Source organism: Hemitrygon akajei, chromosome 27, assembly GCF_048418815.1.
Source record: "Hemitrygon akajei chromosome 27, sHemAka1.3, whole genome shotgun sequence".
Lineage (NCBI taxonomy): Eukaryota > Metazoa > Chordata > Chondrichthyes > Myliobatiformes > Dasyatidae > Hemitrygon > Hemitrygon akajei.
Window position 1 is genome coordinate 13371716 of NC_133150.1, and position 18335 is coordinate 13390050.

At 40.0% G+C, this 18335-nt stretch overlaps 1 protein-coding gene across 6 annotated transcripts in view; it reads right to left on the reverse strand.

Annotated features, from left to right (window-relative positions):
• Positions 1 to 18335, reverse strand: part of LOC140717133 (synaptotagmin-B) — a 610226-nt gene that overhangs the window by 202503 nt on the left and 389388 nt on the right. The window lies entirely within an intron of this gene.

The following is an 18335-nucleotide window of genomic DNA, read 5'->3' on the forward strand; positions in this document are numbered from 1 at the left end:
TGTAATTTATATTTTTTTATTATGTATTGCTGTAAAGCAACACATTTCACTACACATACCAGTGATATTACACCTGATTCTGATTTCAGGATTTGCATCTGTCTTCACTGTCATGATTCACAGAAGCAACAAAGCAACATCAACATTTGAAGAACCTGATGAGAATTCCATTTTATAACTTCGAACATTGCAAATTTATTTTGCCCATGAAATAAACAACGTGATTCTGCTTCTCTGAGATTCTTTATCCCTGACGTTCTGCTTTGCTGTAATTATGCATTTATGATTTCCTGCTTCTGTGAGATGCTTCTATCTGGTGATTCTGCTGCTCTGAGAGCCTGCTTTTCTGTCATTCTGCTTCTCAGAGAATTTGCTTTGTTGGAATTCTGCTTCTCTGAGGTTCTGGTTTTCTCTGAGATTTTGCTTCCCTGAGATTCAGCCTCTCTGAGAGTCTACCTCTTTGAGATATTACTTCTCTGAGACCCTGTGTCTCTGAAATTCACCTTTTTGGAGATTCTGCTTCACTGAGATTACGCATCTGTGCGATTCTAGTTTTCTGAGATTCCGTTTCTCTGAAGTCCTGCATTTGTGTGATTCTGCACAGTGCACTGAGAACAGAAAAGGTAGGGTCCTGTGGAAGGAAGGACGGGCATGGCGACACTTGTGGGCTGACCTCAAGACTACGTTGGTCATTGACAAAAATGACTCTATAGTACATGGGACAAAGTAAAGCTAATCTTTAATGTTCATCTTCTAGAAAGAGAACTGGATATTTAGAAGAAGATAAGGGGAATTGGAGATACATAGGGACCTCGGGCTAAGTAGAGAGGTTGCTTTTGGGGCCTCAGACTCAAATGGTTACAATATTGGGGTTAGTCCGAAGATATGGACTTGGAGATGGACTCAGTGCAGTGCAAAAGATGAGGTGGGAAAACGCAAATGTAATTCAGTCATTCACTAGGCAGATGTACCAATCTGGTACTGCTCTAGGAAGACCCTGTAATCCCAGGTGGGCTCAACAAGAGCAGTTCTCTTGACCACCACGCTTTTCTGTCCTTATCTTTTAAAAGAAGATTAAATAGAACAGGAAATTAAACATGGAGAATTGCTTCAAAATTGATTTGTGGATGTGAATTAGCAATGGTATGCAAATATTGTGCTTCTTACTAAGATTAATCAAAACATGAAAAATAAATGTAAGTAGATGAGTTAGGTTAACCATCTGGATGTAAAATTGGAGGACTTTAAGGACATTTCTCCTTGGTGAACTAAAGAAGTCCAAGTGATGTCATCTATATATATTCATGAAAAAGATTTATATTCTGCTTGAATCATGTACATACCATAGAATTGTTTTAACTTTATTCATTGCCTGCATATATAATATACATATTAAATATAGTTGAGGCCCAAAGGACCCTTGAACAATTCCAGATTGATCCCTTAGTTTCTATCCTTCCCTCACCTGTAGTTACTTCTCCTTGAGAAGATTGTAACAAATTGTGCTCACTAGTAGGCAGGTGAGTGATTCAAGATTGTTTAATACCATTTCACAATACACAAGTGTAAAGGAGAACAACATTATTGCTACTCTGGATCTGGTGTAGTGCAAAAAAACAGTAAGATAAAGAACACAATAATAAAAACACAAGAAATAAAAATGCATAAGATAAACTATATACATAAAGTGATTGTATGTACTTAAAGTGATGCTAGGCACAGGAGTGCCTGTACACAAGGCAACTTTGACAGGTAATGATAAAGTAGTAATGTTGGGGGTGTTGTGGGGAGGGTTAGTGGATGGAGGTGCTGATCAGCCTTACCGCTTGAGGAAAGTAACTCTTTTTAAGTCTGGTGGTGCTGGGGCAGATGCTGTCCAGCCTCCTCCCACTGGGAGTGGGACCATCAGTCCTTGAGCAGAATGGGTGAGATCCTTCATGATATTGCTGGTCTTTTTTTGGCACCTTTGTGCATGTATATCCTTGACAGTGGGTAGGCTGGTGTTGATAGTGTTCTAAAACCAGTCAAAATCAGCCTTGTCATCAGTGCACAATTATCGAAGTGTGGAAAAATATTCATATGTTAACATGTCCAAATGTCTGCATGCACAGAGTTGTTAATGTAATAAACCATCGCCATAGTCCCGCTGCTTTCTAGAATTTTCAGTAAATCAACCATAGTTTTCCTTAATTCTTCAATACTGTTACATTGCAGCAAACCTATTAGTAGGGCTATTTCTAATGCATTTCTGACTGGTCGCTTTGAGTAAATCTGGAATTGTCTGTGAATTTACATTGGAATCTGTTGAGCTGAATCGCCAAATTTCTACACTTTAATATATGGTATGAGACTTATGAACTTCTTAGAAAACATGAAAAAAAGCTGTAAATGAAAACTGTAGATGCTGAAAAACAAGAGATTGCAGATCCTGGAAATCAATGTTTTGAGCAACATCTAGGAGGGGACAGGGATTTCCTTCCCATCTGCAGATACTACTAAACCTGATGAGCTCCCCCAGAAGATTGTTTGCTGCTATGAATGCTGGAAACCTGGAATAAAAGCAGGAAATATTGGGAAGACTGTAGGTTGGGTAGCATCTGTGGAGAGAGAAAGAGTTAATGTTGAAGACCCTACATCAAAGACAGATAGTCAAAGAATCATTGTTGCTACTAGTATTTTCACTATCATGAATCAAATCAAGTACTGTGGAACCATCTCAAATCAATAATTGTAATCACTGTTTATCAACTCATAATAATCTCTGCAACTCAAGATGCAATTCTTTCTCTTTGCTGGCTCTTAAAGTATATTTCTCCATGGAATATTGTTCACAAAAGTTCTGCCAATGTTCCTGCTTTATTTGATATTTTGGCTTCTTCCCCTTTTTGTCATTTCAATGAAACAACACATTACTTTGACTGAAACATGATTAAAAATGATCTTTCCTCTGGTAACTATGCCAATAGATTCATAGCCTGGAAAAAGAGTTCAATTTATATTGTTATGATTGAACATTTTAGCCAAGAATGAGCAGATGCATTTAAACTACATGAATTTCATATGAATATTGATGGAATATTGACAACAATATTTCCCAGCTGAATTCCCCAAATATCAAGGGCCAGGTCCATACCAAACACCTAAGTAGACCACAAGGATGAATGATATCTCTATATGAAAGGAAATGGTATTGAACGCATTCTACAAGACTACCACAGTTCAGATTCCTGCTCTGTTTCCCTGGAGCTCTTCTTTAAAATTAATTAGCTTAGTTCTCTTTGTCACAATAACGTAATCTATCAATAGCTACAATAAAACACATATTTTGGCATTGTGAACATAACAGAACGTGACACTTCCATAACGATGGAAAAAATATTGAATGTGAGACAAAAGATAAGTGGTTTTTGATTTCCCTTTCTGCTTCATGACTCATTTGACTTCTGTCCCTCCAATATGATCTTCTTCGACTTTGAACAACTCACACTGGCGTGCAGTGGGCCAGGTCAAACTCACCCTCCAAAACCTTGTTCTGTCCATTATTCATTAGATAATTTGAAAAGCCTCTTTCTTAGTTCTCATGTAAATACATCAGAGGCTTCTTGGTAAGGATCTGATACAGGTTTTCAGGGCAATTTTGACCATTCCTGGGTCAAGGTGACATGATACCTTACAGCTGATATTCAAGGTAAGATCATCCAACTGAAATGATCCGTTTAAGGTTCAGATACCAAAGAAACAGGCCCTTTGGCCCCAAACATCCATACTAACCCTATATACCATTAAAAGTGCAGTAGCCCTCTCTATGCCTTGATGATTCAAATGTTGATTCAGATGTTGAAAGAGTAGTTATCTTCACCAGTCACTCAGGCTGTACCTTCCAGATTCCAGCCTCACTTGAGGTGATTAAGTTCTATCTCAGATCCCCTCTTAAACCTCTTACTTCCTTATCGTAAACATTTATCTTTTAATTTTAAATACCTCTGCTATAGGGGATTGATATTCTATCAATCCTATCCAAACCCTTCATATTTTGATTATGGACTCTCCCCTCCACCTTATCCCCAATCATTTTCCAGTCCAAAGAAAACAAACCCAGCCCCTCCTCACAACTGAAATGCTCAAAAACAGTTCACCTCCTGCAGAACTCCACACCAGGCTTACTTCCCTCACAGGAAAATAGCCACTCACAGAAGACCTGGCCCACGCCCAGGTTTACGGCTGCACAGGTGGAAGGTCAACTGAGGAAGATCTGTACCAGCAAGGCGGCTGGACCGGATGGAGTTTCCCCACAATTACTGAGGGCCTGTGCGACTGAACTGGGAGAACCACTACAGCGCATCTTCAACATGAGTCTAGATCAGAGAAGAGTACCCAGACAGTGGAAAACATCCTGTATTGGCCCGGTACCGAAGAAACCACAACCAAAGGAGTTGAATGACTTCAGACCTGTTGCCTTGACGTCGCACGTGATGAAGACCATGGAGTGGCTGATAATACAGAATCTGAGGCCACAAACCAGGCACGCCCGGGATCCGCTTCAGTTTGCGTATAAGGAGAAGGTGGGAGTGGAGGATGCTATCACGTATTTGCTGCACAAATCACTCTCTCACCTAGATGGGGTCAGTTGTGCTGTGAGGATTACATTCCTTGACTTCTCTAGTGCCTTTAACACCATCCAGCCCAAGATCTTAAAGCACAAACTAACGGAGATGGGAGTAGACTCTCACATGGTGGATTGGATAGTGGACTACTTGACAGATAGACCTCAGTATGTGCGGTTGGGAGACTGTAGGTCTGACACAGTGGTCAGCAGCACAGGAGCGCCACAGGGAACCGTACTCTCTCCGGTCCTGTTCACCCTGTACACATCAGACTTCCAATATAACTCGGAGTCCTGCCATGTGCAGAAGTTCGCTGATGACACGGCCATAGTGGGGTGTGTCAGGAATGGACAGGAGGAGGAGTATAGGAAACTGATACAGGACTTAGTGATATGGTGCAACTCAAACTACCTGCGTCTCAATGTCACCAAGACCAAGGAGATGGTGGTGGACTTTAGGAGATCTAGGCCTCATATGGAGCCAGTGATCATTAATGGAGAATGTGTGGAGCAGGTTAAGACCTACAAGTATCTGGGAGTACAGTTAGACGAGAAGCTAGACTGGACTGCCAACACAGATGCCTTGTGCAGGAAGGCACAGAGTCGACTGTACTTCCTTAGAAGGTTGGCGTCATTCAATGTCTGCAGTGAGATGCTGATGATGTTCTATAGGTCAGTTGTTGAGAGCGCCCTCTTCTTTGTGGTGGCGTGTTGGGGAGGAAGCATTAAGAAGAAGGACGCCTCACGTCTTAATAAGCTGGTAAGGAAGGCGGGCTCTGTCGTGGGCAAAATACTGGAGAGTTTAACATCGGTAGCTGAGCGAAGGGCGCTGAGTAGGCTACGGTCAATTATGGAAAACCCTGAACATCCTCTACATAGCACCATCCAGAGACAGAGAAGCAGTTTCAGCGACAGGTTACTGTTGATGCAATGCTCCTCAGACAGGATGAAGAGGTCAATACTCCCCAATGCCATTAGGCTTTACAATTCAACTGCCAGGACTTAAGAACTTTTTTTAAAGCTATTATTAATGCTTTTTGAGTTAGTGATTTAGATGCATATCATATTATTACTGAGTTAAGTATTGTATATAATGAGTTTTTGCTACAACAAGTGTATGGGACATTGGAAAAAAATGTTGAATTTCCCCATGGGGATGAATAAAGTATCTATCTATCTATCTATCTATCTATCTATCTATCTAAATCTCCTCAGCACCTTCCACAGTGCAATCACATCCTCCCCACAGTGCAGTGACCACAAATGCACACAATTCTCTAGCTGTGATCCACCTAACACTCTATAAAGTTGTTGCATAACCCTCCTGTTCATATATTCTGTACTCCGGCTAATGAAGGCAAGTATCCTGTATGTCTTCTTCACCACCTTATTCATCTGTGCTGCCATCCACAAGGATTATTGGACCTTAGACCAAGGTCCCTCTGTTCTACAATACTTCCAAGTGCCTTGGCATTCATGGAGTATGTCCTACACTTAGGAGTCTTCCCCATGTGTATCACCTTGCACTATTCATGATTAAATTCCACTCCACCATTTTCTCTGCCATCTTGCCAATTGATCAATACCATCCAGAAGTGTACGACCATCCTCCTCACTAACCACAACTTGACTAGTCTTTGCATCAACCACAAACACACTAATCAGGTTGCCCACATTTATATCCAAGTTATCAATGAATATAACATGAATGATCCAAGCACTGATCCCTGTGAAACACCACTGATTACAGGTTTCCAATGATAAAACTAATCAATCATCATCAGTTGCTACAATTTTTGATCTAATTTGCCAACTTGTCATGGATCCCATGAATGCTAATTGGGATTCTGTTAAATCCTTATTGACATCCACGTAGCAACCGCACTGCCTTGATTAATACATCTTGCTGTAAACTTAACCTTTTAAAAAAGTTTAAACTAATATAGCATGGTTGGATAACATCTCAGTACAGCACCTCATCATATGATGTGTCAGAAACGGATCTCAAGCTGTCATACACAGAGCATAGAACAATACAGGTCCTGCAGCCCAGAATGTTGTGCTGAACTAATTAAACTAGTAATCAAATGTTCAGCTAAACTAATTCCTTCTGCCTACACAACGTCCATACTCTTCCATTTCCTGCATATTTGTATGCCTACCTATAATCCTTTTGAACACCTCTACTGCATTTGCCACTACCACCATCCTATGCCATTCATTCCAGGAATCCACCACTTTACTGGGTAATAAAAACTTGCTCTGCATATCTCCTTCTCACCTTAAATACATGCACTCTCATATTGGATATTTCAAACCTGGGATAAAGAAACTGACTGTCTGCTCTATCTGTACCTCCAATAATCTTACAAACCTCTATTAGATCTCCCCTCAGCTTCCCTTGCTCCAAAGAAGCCAACTCAGATTTGTTCAACCTCTCCTCATACACATGACCTCTAATCCAGACAGCATCCTGGCAAACCTCTTCTGCATCCTTTCCAAAACTTGAAAATCCCAGAATTTATATATATATTTCCCAGAATTGAATGCAGTATTCCAGATGCAGTCTTAATGGGAGGTTTATAAAGCTGCAACATAACGTCCTAACTCTTGAATGCATTTCTTTGACTTGTACAGTTAAGCATGACATCTGTGCTCTTTACCACCTTGTGTAGCCTCTTTCAAGGAGTTATAGGACTTAGACCCTAAGATCTTTCTGCACATCAACACTTCTAAGAGTCTCGCCATTAGGGGGTTCTTTAAACGTTATGTCCAAAATGCAACATTTCATGTTTGACTAGGTTAAACTCCATCTGTCATTTCTCCGCCCATGACTAATGCATTCTCATTGTATCATTTGCCAGCCTTCTATGATATCCACAACACCAATCTTTATGTCATTTGTAAACTTACTAACACACCCATCTGTGTTTTCATCCAAGTCATTTATATATATATATATATATCTAGTATATATTATGTTATATTAACTAATAATATCAGATCTTCAGCTAAAATTATTCCTGACAATGTGCAGTTTTTTAAAATTAAAAGTAAGTTGTAGGGTAATCAAATCTTTTTCCCGCAGCAAGGAAAATTTCCCCTAATTACCCTATCATATCAGACCGTGACTCTAGTCACCCCCATTTAAAATTTGGCCCTACCCCAAAATATCTGAGAATTGCTTCAGTAAGACGCTGAGGATCCAGGTCACATTAGCCTGGAGAGGACAGTCATCTGTTCTATCTTTAGACAAAGGAAGTAAAGCACAAACTGTTACTTTCCCTTTCTTTATGGACTAGAAATCATTTGGGTAACCTTAGGGAAGTAGATTGTGTCCAATCTTGTTTGCAAATATACTTTCATTCTGAATGATGCAGTTTCAGTTTTGTATCTATGGTTTATAAATTAATATAAAACAATTCGATGAATAGTGCCTGCATTTCTGACCTAATTATCAATTTAAAGACACATTTTACTTTTTGGAGGAGAACGAAAATGTCATACTAGATGCTTTCTGATTAATATTTTAAGCGTACAGGCTTACAGTGTTATTGGCTGTCTATTGCAATGTGTATCCATGACCTCTTTTATCTAAATACTGAATGTATAAGAAGCATCAGAAATTAATTGTGAAAATGCATCTAGTGATGTTGGGTGTTAACAGCAGCTAACTGATTCGATATCTCCAGAGCTTTGCATCAGCATGCCTGGGTCCACATTAACTTCTCAAGCTTAATTTCTTTTTGCTAGAATTTTTCACCACATAAAGTAGCATTATTACTCATCTCAAAGTCATAAATAATGGAAGAGCATCATGAGTAAAAGGACATCACACTAAGTGTCTAACTATTTCATACAGAAGTAGCAATTATTTTAGGCTGGACATTGACAACAGAAAGACTACCACTGCTTTCTGCTACCAGAATGGCAGGAGAAAAAGAATGACCTTTAAATGACATTTAGCAAACCTTTGTAAGGAATCAAACTGAAAATAAATCCTTCATGTTAATAAGTTTCAGTCAGGTTTGTTCTAATCTAACAATTCAGTTGGAAGCTTTGGGTGCAAACTCCAAGAGTGAATAACTTCTGGTGCAGCTTCCCTCACAGTGAACATTTTTGGGATCTTTTCTGGGAATCTGCAGATTTCTTGTATTCAAACCCTGCTTAAAATGACCTAACGCTACAAATTGCCAGTTTAGACTGAAGCTACATTGAAATTGGACCTCCATGTCGGATGCACATCAATATATCAGAGACTATTTATAAATTGCTTTCAATATTATTTTGTTTGACTGAGCCATTAGTCATTAGACATGAGGGAAAAGAAAATGAGGATTATTTATTTGTCAATCATACTGCTAGTCAATGTGAGTGACAAATAGCTGACTGCACAGGAAAATTCTTCATCTGGAACATGAATGGTGCAAAGAGCAACAATGAAGGGCCAGAGATGTAACAAGCTAAAAGATTGTCCCTCCAAAGGAGGCAGGAATGAATAAAGTGAATTACTACCCTGCTCCGATATATTTGGTGCTTTTTACTGATGCACTTCACCTTTATCTCTATTTTCTTTGATCTAAAGAGTAGGACCCTCTAAAGCATCATCAACCATTTCCCACACACTTACTATTCTTCAAAGTTAATTTTCATTTAGGATGCTGAAGATTTTGATCTTGTTTTGAACAGGTTGACATTTGTTTCTTTATATCCTTCATGTTTTGGGTTCAGATCATTAAAAACAATGAACTTTGCAGCCAAGGAATTCTAGAGCACACTAAAAGGTGTGCTACATAGTGGGAGGGACTGTGTGCCAGTCCCTGCTTTGGTACTCAGCCCTAGCATTTCAGTAGCCTTTAACACGACTGATAAGCTGAGAGTGCACTGCCCAGGCTCACGGCTATGGCAAATCCTGTGTCCTAAGGACTGGCACCTGTTGTGGAGGTAGCTTCATTACCTAATCAGAGAAAATTTCGGCTGGTGATCACAAAATGGCAGAGATGGGATGAGGATGGAAACTGGAGCTTCTATCCAAAGTGAGTGGAAGTTTGCCTGGCCTGGCTGATTAATTGTTACTAGGATGACTGGAGTACTCCATGAGTGGGGGTTTAAGTCCTTGAGGGAGTAAATAGATACGGATCACAGTCAGCCATTACACTGAGAAGCCTGATATTCCAGGGAGTGAGGAATGACGGTTGCTCCAGAGAAAAATTATTCTAATTTCTTCTCCAAAAGAAGTGTTGCATAGCAATAGTGTAACTAGATGTGTTTCTGACATGGAAATTATGCCAGGTATGAATGTGTGATCTCTGACGGGAAGCCTCTTGTTGAATAATGGCCCAGAAATGTCAATATCATTCTTCATTCTTTGGTAACTTATATTTTCAATCATGTAGTATTGCAGTAAATAGCATTACCCTCTGTAAACACTCGGTCTACATCCTTACTGTCACAGCAAAATCACTTATTATTTGCTATGTTCTTTGTTCCAGCTTGTATTATACAATATATCTTTCCTCTGACTAAAACACGGAGTAGGATTACTACCTGGTTTAATGCATACACAAGCTTGAGGACTGATGCACAATGTCTAGAAACTTAAGGAATGAAAGATTTGTTGTCCATAAAGTACTTAGATTAAAGAACAGGAACATCATAAATGAAGTGCACCTATTTAACCACAGCTAATGCTCTTAAAGCCACTATAAAATTTAGATGAGTGATCTCAGTGACTTGCTGACCATTCCCCTTCCTTGCTAAAGTCGTGGCATCACGCCAGATTGCATTCCATTTCAGATTAGAAATTGGTTTTGCAAAATTACAAGTTCATCATTTATGTCCTATCATTGTACTCTCTGACTTTTTAGGTTGACTATTTGTGAAGTTGAAAACAACTCTTTATAATTATCCCTTACTCTGTAACAGTTTACTCTATGATGGGTAAAAGTGTTATACATAAACTTGGTGGCCACTTTATTAGGTACACCTGTACACTTGCTCATTAATGAAATATCCATTCAGCCAATCGTGTGGCAACAACTCAATGCACAAAAGGTTGCAGACATGGTCAGGAGGTTCAGTTGTGTAGACCAAACATCAGTGTAGGGAAGAAATGTGATTTAAGTGACTTTGACAGTGGAATGATTGTTGGTGCCAGAAGGGGTGGTTTGAGTATTTTAGAAACTGTTCATCTTATGAGATCTTCTTGCAGAACAGTACCTAGAGTTTACCAAGAATGGTGTAAAAAACGGAAAAATATCCAACAGTTCTGTGGATGAAAGCACCTTTTTTAACGAGAGAGGTCAGAGGAGAATGGCCTGACTGGTTCAAGCTGACACGAAGGACAAAGTAACTCATATAACCACGCATTGCAACCATGGTGTATGGAAGAGCATCTCTGAATGCACAACATGTCAAATCTTGAAGTGGATGGGCTACAGCAGCAGAAGACCATGAACGTACACTCAGTGGCCACTTTATTAAGTGTAGGAGGCACCTAATAAAGTGGTCATTGATCATATTTTTTGCTCTCAACACAATTCACTAGAAGTAAGCCATTCCTGGGCTAAAGCTGAGGAATTCCAAGTGGAAGCAATGTTGAGCAGGATCAGAGTTTCAGCAAACTTTAGCACCTGTTTAAAATACCTGTCCAAAGATCTAATTGAACACCATGCTAAGTTTCCCCTCAATGCACTTGAGAGTGGGTCATTAAAGTCCTCAAATTTGAAGTAATTAATGTAAAAAGACTTTTTTGAAACCAAGAAAGCCTCTATCCCAAGGAAATTAATTTATGCTTCTGGATTTTTTTAAAGCTATCTTCAGTTTGGATTTCTCAATAATGATGAAGTCTTGTTAAATCTCCTGCTCTAGGACCTGCCCATCTGCAATAGCATTCAGTTCTAAAGCACTGCCTACTTTAGCTGCATCATGGATGTTTTCACTATAGTGATTAACTAAATGAGTTTCAGCAAAAATAAGTATGATAAATTCAATTTGATAAACCATCAAAACTGATCTCCAGACTCTTGTAGACACAGGCTATGTACAGTAGGCATTTCACAGCAATGGAAAGGTATAACAAATGCTGTTTCTGCAAAACCATTAAAAACCAGTTGTAAAATGAATGGACCAAAGTCAGCACCCTTTCCTAGTCTGAATTTCCAACATTGAACCTTTAATTATGCATAACCAACTCCAATGGAAAAGCTACATCCTTGCCTGACTAATGAGTCCAGAAACAAGCATTCTACTTTGAGCATAAACAAGAGAAAATCTGCAGATGCTAGAAATCCAAGCAACACACACAAAATGCTTGAGGAACCCAGCAGGCCAGGCAGCATCTATGGAAAATAGTACAGTCAACAGAGGCAATGGTTCAAGGATGTTCTCAAAGCCTCCTAGAAAAGATGTAGATGGTATCCTCAGTGATTTTTGGACTCATTGGTCCACAAGTATTCTTCAGTGAACAGTGTCATTAAAGGCATTGAGAACCTCAAGCCTTTTCTTTAGGAATACATGGTAGCCTAATGAATCACAACCCACTCGCTTCATCGCCACTTTCTCCTCTGTGGTTGTACATTGACCTCATCTGTCACCTCAGAATCCATAGAACTAGGGACGGTAGCAAATTCTTCCCAATCCTAGAGCACTGCCTAAAATAAAATAGAATAATTCTCACAAATCATAAAGCAAGTATATAGTGTAATTCAAAGCAATTATATAAATATACAAGCACTAGAATATAAAAGCAAAGGTGTAATGCTGAGGCTTTATGAGGCATTGGTCAAACTGCACTTGCAGTAATGTGAATAGTTTTGGGCTCCTTATCTAAGAAAGTATGTGCTGGCATTGGAGAGGGTCCAGAAGAGGTTCATCAGAATGATCCCAGGAAATAAAGGGTAAAATATGAGGAGAATTTGTTGGCTTTGGGCCTACACTTACTCTAGTTTAGAAGAATGGGCGGGGGGATCTAATAAAAGCCTATTGAATATTAAAAGGTCTAGATGGAGTAGATATGGAGAGGATGCTTCCTATAGTGGGGTAATCTTGTACCAGAAGGCACAGACTCAGACTCAGACTCAGAAGCTGTGGTATACAAAGGCTGTAATAAATCTAGTCAAGAAGAAAAGAAAAGCTTAATAAAGGTTCAGAGAGCTAGGTAATGTTAGAGATCTAGAAGATTATAAGGCTAATAGGAAGAAGCTTAAGAAGGAAATTAGGAGAGCCAGAAGGGGCCATGAGAAGGCCTTGGTGGGCAGGATTAAGGAAAACCCCAAGGAATTCTACAAGTATGTGAAGAGCAAGAGGATAAGATGTGAAAGAATAGGACCTATCAAGCGTGACAGTGGGGAAGTATGTATGGAACCGGAGGAAATAGCAGAGGTACTTAATGAATACTTTACTTCAGTATTCACTATGAAAAAGTATCTTGCTGATTGTAGTGATGACTTGCAACAAACTGAAAAGCTGGAGCATGTAGATATTAGGAAAGAGGATGTGCTGGAGCTTTTGGAAAGCATCAATTTGGATAAGTCGCCAGGACCTGATGAGATGTACTCCAGGCTACTGTGGGAGGCAAGGGAAGAGATTGCTGAGCCTCTGGTGATGATCTTTGCATCATCAATAGGGATGGGAGAGGTTCTGGAGGATTGGAGGGTTGCGGATGTTGTTCCTTTATTCAAAAAAGAGAGTAGAGGTAGCCCAGGAAATTATAGACCAGTGAGTCTTACCTCAGTGGTTGGTAAGTTGATGGAGAAAATCCTGAGAGGCAGGATTTATGAGCATTTGGAGAGGTATAATATGATTAGGAATAGTCAGCATGGCTTTGTCAAGGGCAAGTCGTGCCTTATGAGCCTGATTGAATTTTTTGAGGATGTGACTAAACACATTGATGAAGGAAGAGCAGTAGATGTAGTGTATATGGATTTCAGCAAGGCATTTGATAAGGTACCCCATGCAAGGCTTATTGGGAAAGTCAGGAGGCATGGGATCCAAGGAGACCTTGCTTTGCGGATCCAGAACTGGCTTGCCCACAGAGGGCAAAGAGTGGTTGTAGACGGGTCATATTTTGCATGGAGTTCGGTCACCAGTGGAGTGCCTCAGGGATCTGTTCTGAGACCATTACTCTTTGTGATTTTTATAAATGACCTCGATGAGGAAGTGGAAGGATGGGTTAGTAAGTTTGCCGATGATACAAAGGTTGGAGGTGTTTTGGATAGTGTGGAGGGCTGTCAGAGGTTACAGCAGGACATTGATAGGATGCAAAACTGGGCTGAGAAGTGGCAGATGGAGTTCAACCCAGATAAGTGTGAAGTGGTTCATTTTGGTAGGTCAAATATAATGGCAGATTATAGTATTAATGGTAAGACTCTTGGCAGTGTGGAGGTTCAGAGAGATTTTGGGGTCCGAGTCCATAGGACACTCAAAGCAGCTGTGCAGGTTGACCCTGTGGTTAAGAAGGCATACAGTGTATTGGCCTTCATCAATTGTGGAACTGAATTTAGGAGCCGAGAGGTAATGTTGCAGCTATATAGGATCCTGGTCAGATTCTGCTTGGAGTACTATGCTCATTTCTGGTCATTTCACTACAGGAAGAATGTGGAAGCCATAGAAAAAGTGCAGAGGAGATTTACGAGGATGTTGCCTAGATTGGGGAGCATGCCTTATGAGAACAGATTGAGTGAACTTGGCCTTTTCTCTTTGGAGCGATAGAGGATAAGAGGTGACCTGATAGAGGTGTACAAGATGATGAGAGGCATTAATCATGTGGATAGTCAGAGGGTTTTTCCCAGGGTTGAAATGGTTGCCACAAGAGGACACAGGTTTAAGGTACTGGGGAGTAGATACAGAGGAGATATCAGGGGTAAGATTTTTACTCAGAGAGTGGTGAGTGCGTGGAACGGGCTGCCGGCAATGGTGGTGGAGGCGGATACGATAGGGTCTTTTAAGAGACTCCTGGATAGGTACATGGAGCTTAGAAAAATAGAGGGCTATAGGTAAGCCGAGTAATTTCTAAGGTAGGGACATGTTTGGTACAACTTTGTGGGCTGAAAGGTCTGTATTGTGCTGTAGGTTTTCTATGTTTCTATGTTTTCTAAGAGAGGGACATCCATTTAGAACAGAGATGGGGAGGAATTTATTTAGCCATAGAGTAGTGAATCTGTGGAATTAATTTCCACAGATGGTTGTGGAAGCCAAGTCATTGCGTATATTTAAAGTGGTGGTTGATAACTTCTTGATTAGTAAGGGTGACAATGGTTATGGGGAGTAGGCAGGAGAATGGAGTTGAGAGAGATAATAAATCAGCCATGATGGAATAGCAGAGCAGGCACGATGGGCCAAACGGTGTAATTCTACTCCTTCGTCTTATGGTCAAGTTGCTTTCACTGCAAACTAATGGGGCAGAGCCTGGTGCATTTGAGAACAACTTGGTCAACCAGTAAACATAATGAAAGAAGTAAAATGAATCATGAATCTGAGGGATGTGCTAGAGGAAAGAAGAATGATTTATGTTTACATAAGGTAGTTGATTTGTATTAGGACTGGAAGGTGCTCCCAGGGGAATAGCATGAATAATTAGCAGTAGTAGACAGTTTTTGAAGTTTGATCTTATTCACAGAAGATGGGGTCGGTGTTTGCATGCCTGGTCCTGTGAAGAATTTTCACTTTTTTCTGGAGTGTTGAACAACCCTGGTTACAAATGAGGAGGGAGTCAGTACCGGTCTGTATGCCAATGCTCGCAGATGGCATGAAAGATGTTGGTATTTTGTATTGGGATGAGACAACAAAAGCCTTTATATAATATCTCTTGGAAGAGGGGATGGAAGTCTTAATTGGAAGTGTCAGTTTAACTGTCCTGGCAGAGAGTGCATGAGCACAGCTGGCACCTGAGTGGGAGTGTTGAAGCCAATCTGGACTAATGCTGTGCATGAGGATCTTTCAAGTGAGTTGATAAAAATTGCCAGGAAACAATATTCCAGCTGCCCACTTTGCTGGCATTCAGCATTCTGAATGCTGCTGTAAGTTGTCAAGAGATTCTATAAAATTATACTGTTGTTGCACTAAAGTTTCAAGACATTTGGGATAGTTTATTTCACCTTCATTCTTCTTACAACTGTGTTGCATAAGAATATTGGTGCATTAATTTACTTCAGGCTAGTGAATGGTCTACTTTTCCAGTATAGTAACAATGTACCTGGCATGAAGGAATTTACATCCCACTGCTTTTGTGCAAAATAATTTGTGCCGGTGACCCAGAATTAACATTAGAAATAGAAAGATTAATGTTTTGAGGAGACTCTTTCACTGAAAAGAATTCTTCCACATTGTTAACCTTTGCTTTCCCTTCGGATAATAACTGAGCTGCTGTGCAATTTTAGCATTTTAGCAGAGCAAGGAAATCCTTTTGCATTTGTACAGGGCCCTGGTGAGACCACACCTGGAGTATTGTGTACAGTTTTGGTCTCCAGGATTAAGGAAGGACATCCTGGCTGTAGAGGAAGTGCAGCATAGATTCACGAGGTTAACTCCTGGGATGTCTGGACTGTCTTATGCAGAGAGGTTAGAGAGACTGGGCTTGTACACGCTGGAATTAAGGAGATTGAGAGGGGATCTGATTGCAACATATAAGATTATTAAGGGATTGGACAAGATAGAAGCAGGAAATATGTTCCAGATGCTGGGAGAGTCCAGTACCAGAGGGCATGGTTTGAGAATAAGGGGTAGGTCATTTAGGACAGAGTTAAGGAAAAACTTCTTCTCCCTGAGAGTTGTGGGGGTCTGGAATGCACTGCCTCAGAAGGCAGTGGAGGCCAATTCTCTGGTTGCTTTCAAGAAGGAGCTAGATAGGTATCTTATGGATAGGGGAATCAAGGGATATGGGGACAAGGCAGGAACCGGGTATTGATAGAAGATGATCAGCCATGATCTCAGAATGGCGGTGCAGGCTCGAAGGGCCAAATGGTCTACTTCTGCACCTATTGTCTATTGTCTATTTTTCATTTCTACTCCAAATTTCCATTTTCTTTTTATGGCCAGCCATTGTTGTATACATTACACACAAGAAACACAAGAAAACATGCAATCAACATGCTAAATGAGAAGAGAAACTTTTCTCATGGGGTCGAACATGGAAGAAACAGTAGCAGACATGTAAATTCAAACACATCTCATGTTCTAAACAAGTAACTGATCATATCTTAATATTTCATTTTGCGAGTGCTTATTGTATTTTGGTAAATACACGGTCATGTTCAACATCTGCTATTCTCCAACTTTCTATGCCAAATTTTTGGAAGAACAAGTCACATTTTGGAATTTGGATGGTAGTATGAATAGACAACATTGTATCAGGTACCGGTTAAACACCTCTCCTGTTTTTCATTGTAGTTAACGGAAGTGAGTGTAGACAGTTTTGTAATTGGTGACTGAATAGACCTCACCTAATTTATGACTTGCAGTAAAAATTATGCACAACTATTTGATTCCTATGATGAGACCAGAACTGGATTTATACATTTGCTCTAGAACTAAATTTAGTGAAACAAAAACAGTCCACTTGTTCAGTCCTAATGCCATGTCGCAACACAAAATGGAGACTCGCATCTTTTGCCTTCATGTTGACCTGCTGATTTCTTTCAATGTTCTGCTTCAGGATTCAGGTGAGTAGTGTAGGTTGTTATGTAATATACAATTGCTTTGAAGTGCAAATTTGGAAATCAAATGTATTCACTGCGAGCCTACAGACACCATTGTAATCTTGACTACACTTGCTTTTATCTTGTCTTCTATCAGGTCTCCATTCCCCTGGTTCTGTCTTTCCATCTACCAGCCTCTGTATTCATTCCTCAAAGTTCTTGCTAGATTCAGTGTGATTCCACCAAAAAAACACATCTTATCCTCATCCCTACCATCACTTTTCAAAAGGAACTGTTTTATCTGAGACTTGCCAGTACTTCCTTGCACAATCGCACTGTCTCAAGGCACTTCCCCATGCAACCACAGGACGTAAACACTTGTCCATTGACTTCTTCTCACTCCATCATCCAAGGACTCAGGTAGTCCTTCCATGGTAAGTAACAACTCACTTATACTTCAGGCACTCTGGTGTACAGCAGAATATGTTCACAATGTGGTCTCTTCTACGTTGGAGAGACCATACTTGTTGTCCCTGAGTTTCCTATTTCCTGCCTATTTAATTCTCCATCTCATTCTCACTTTGACTTATCACTCCATGGCTTCTTGCAATGATATAATGAGGCACAAAATAAGCTCAAGAAACATCATCTTCAATTTGGACATGTTCAAGTTTTTAGTGCTCAGTATCATACTCTACAATTTTGATTTGTATAAGAATTGACCTGTTCTCTTCCCCAGTTCAGTTGAAGGATCTTTGATCTGAAATATACTGTAAGTCTGTTTTTCTTTCCACATACTCTGCCAGACCTCTGGAGTATTTCCAATATTCTTTGATTTTATTTGTGTTTCAAATTTGATTGAAAATTATGCTTATCAACCATGCTTATGATGGTACCATGTCAAATTTGGGTCCATAGCCCATATGTTTTATGGGCTGTTGAAGTCTGGTTTTATTGGATGATCTTGGGATCTAAAACCACTCAGCTGATGACATAGTTTATAAATATCAGCTGGACCAAACAGATGAGAAAATATTGAGAAATTAGGAGAAAAAAAACCTGCACCATTATCAGTGACTGTGCACATTTCAGATCCA